Source organism: Mastomys coucha, unplaced genomic scaffold (assembly GCF_008632895.1).
Source record: "Mastomys coucha isolate ucsf_1 unplaced genomic scaffold, UCSF_Mcou_1 pScaffold20, whole genome shotgun sequence".
Taxonomy (NCBI): domain Eukaryota; kingdom Metazoa; phylum Chordata; class Mammalia; order Rodentia; family Muridae; genus Mastomys; species Mastomys coucha.
The window spans coordinates 119,861,134-119,864,295 of NW_022196903.1; the positions used below are offsets into that span (position 1 = coordinate 119,861,134).

At 47.2% G+C, this 3,162-nt stretch overlaps 1 protein-coding gene across 2 annotated transcripts in view; it reads left to right on the plus strand.

The window, feature by feature from the left end:
• Positions 1 to 3,162, plus strand: part of CUNH12orf4 (chromosome unknown C12orf4 homolog) — a 42,653-nt gene that overhangs the window by 14,425 nt on the left and 25,066 nt on the right. The gene's annotated exons all lie outside the window — the stretch shown is intronic.

Genomic DNA, 3,162 nt, shown 5'->3' on the forward strand with positions numbered 1-3,162 from the left:
CTCTCTCTCTCTCTCTCTCTCTCTCTCTCTCTGTCTCTCTCACTGGTTCTTTGTTTCTTTGGGAGGTGGGGGGACTCTTTGTTTTATATAACCAAACAGAAGCTTGCCGAGCTGTTCTGCCTAACACATTCAGTAAGTATTGGGATGAATTGGTGCGCAGATACATCTTGATTTAGTCAGGCTGGGAACTAGCTCAGTTGGTAAGGTGACATCTGAGTCTGTCCTCCGAGCTTCACACCTGTGCACAGCTTTGTGCGCACACACGCCTCTGTAGACAGGAAACGAGCTGGTAAAACCCTCCCGTGGCAGTTATTACCTCTTCTCTGAATATGATGCTCCCTCATTTGCTTCACCGTTTTCCCAAACTGTTCCGGCTTCTAGGGACAGCCCAGGTACTTTGCTTCCCAGCCAGACTGTTGAGAACAGGGGTTCAGAGGTCAGAGTGCAGCATGCATTGGGCTCTCTGTGTATGAGCGCATGCCCTGACCCAATGTAGAGCATACACTGTGTGTTGTAGGCAAAGCTAATGAAAGCCATGGATTTAAGGAAGCTAAAAAGTTCTTTCTACAAAAACCACCCATCCCTTTGCTGCTGTGCTTTCTGACTCAGTGTGCAGGTCACTATGTAAATTCTGGCCTCTAGCTGCTGTTGCTTAAACCGTTATGCCCTTGGGAAAATGCTTTATTATTATTATCTTTAGGAAGTATTTTTATGAGCAGCAGACATTCTGTTTTTGACTCCTGGAAAACTAGGTTTATTGAGGGATAAACGATATGAAGTAAAGTCCACCTGTCAAAGGGACTAGCTTCAGCTCAAGGCCCTAAGACCGAGTTCTCAGCACATAGATTTATTTTCCCAGAGGGACAGGGGGCAGGGATAAGAGACAGCAGCAGGAGATAGGGGGTGAGGAAGAAGAGGAAGGGAGTGAGGAAGCAAAGAAAGAGTATTTGCCCCAAAGAAACAAAGGAGTGCCTCTGGAGAGAGAGGACAGATGTGGCCCATAGGAAAATGGGGATTTATAAAGGTACAAGGGGAAACCCTGCTAGGATAGGGAGTGTAATTTTGATTGGGGATGTTAATTAGGTGAGCTAAGTGCTGGGCTTTTGATTGCTGGACTTCAGTACTTTGATAGCTGGACCTTGGTATTCAGCCTCAGGGGGAAAAAGTGGCCAAATGAGGGAATGACCTTGGGGACTAGCTTTAGAAATGTTTTCCAATGGTTTCTGGCAAGGCAGAAGGAATGGAGACAAAGGACATGGCCTGGCAGAGCCATGTTTGCCATGCCTGGACTGGCTAGAGTCCCTTCATTCCCACCTTTCTGTTTTACACTTTGTTGGGTAAGTGGGCGTCCTCTACAGCTGCTTCCTGCTGACATTGGGGCATCATTGTTAGGGGACCCGGGGTCGAGTTCCTTCACCTGTTCTAAAGGAGCACAGATTAAGGCCTTGTTACCATCATAAAACTTACACCACAATCAAGACATGGCCTTTCTCTGCACTCTTCATATAGCACACTGCCTCCTCTTGCCATCCCATCAGCCTCCCTGAGTGGGAGTTGTGCTGCAGCCTTGGCCAGTGCTCTCCGTGCTCCCTGTGCTCCATCCTGACAGGCATGACTGGGACTTCCCATTCCAAGTTCACTTTCTGGGGCCCCATTAGCTAATGTGTGGGACAGTTTCTCCTGTGAAGACTTTATACCTGTGTCTCTCATTGTGTTTTCTTCTCACCAAGCCGTGAGAGCTCTGCCTGTGTGCTTACACTGTCTGGATGTGTTTGTCTGTAGATACGTGCTCCTGCTCTGAGGCTTATTTTTCCATTTTCTTACTCATACCTTTTAAAAGCAGACTGTCGTTCTTGTAGACCAGGCTGACCTTGAGCTAGCAGTGACCTTCCTTCTTCCCAGCACTGAAATTCTGGGTGTATGCTACCATACCCAGCTTTTTTTTTTTTTTTTTTTTGGTTTTTTGAAACAGGATTTCTCTGTGTAGCCCTGGCTATCCTGGAACTCACTCTGTAGACCAGGCTGGCCTCAAACTCAGAAATCTGCCTGTCTCTGCCTCCCAAGTGCTGGAATTAAAGGCGTGCGCCACCACCACCCAGCCAGAACATGCCTTTAATCCCAGCACTTGAGCAGAGACAAATTAATCTCTGAATTTGAAGCCAGCCTAGTTTATATATCAAGGCGCTACAAAGTAAGACCTTGTCGAAAGAGGAATATATTTAATTTAGCCAAACAGCAATTATGTACAGAAGTTAATGGGCCATCACTAGTAAGAGGATCTTGTCAGCAGGGCAGTAGACCTGTTGTCTATACACTCAGTGCCCAAAAGGCTTCATTTTTGTCCAGTAGTTGGATGCTGCTCTGGCTGGAACTCGGGTTTGAGAGAGCTTTTCTCTGCACGCTGCGCCATCCTCAGCACTCAGCGTCCAGCAGTCTTTGCACACCTGTGCCGTGGAGCAAGTCCTCTCTATGCTGTTGCTCCTCTCACAGCAATGGTGTCTTGTTTCTTGTAATTTACTGTGGGTCAAGCCATCTACTATCAAGCTGTACCCCAGCCCTGGTCTACCTTTGTCCAGTTCTGTTGCCTGTCATTCCAGCTCTGGTCTGGAGCAAGCCTTGTGTCTGGCTCAGGTGTCAGTCATTCTGAGAGGCTTCTCTCACCTCCTGTGCCTCGTTTCCTTGGACACAGTTTGTGAAGACTGATGAGGGAGTTCAGGTGCAGGAGTCTGTGGCTCTGACCTGTGCTAAAGTGACTTCTACCCTGCACAGGAATTTCAGAGCTCTGGTGAGATTATCAGCTGATTTCTGTTGACTTCCTTGTATGACAGCACCCTTTGTCAAGTGTGCCCTGATGAAAGCAGACTCTCCTTATGTCCCGCCCACCTTTGGGACCATTCGCTTTCCTTCATTGCCTAGGGCTGTAGATTTGAACTGAGCACTTATGTGGTCATAGCTTCTCTGGGACAACTTTTCCCCAGAGCAAAGAAAGGGCTTTTCTAGTGAGAGGAGAATGCTGGGGATGCATCCAGACAAGGAAGTGTCAAAGGGAAACTTGCAGTTCTTTATATTTCTGGCCTTTTCATTAAAAACACTTAAAACTCTTTAAAATTACTGTCATAATGGTCGCTATCATCATCATTCTCGTGTGTGTGTGTGTGTGTG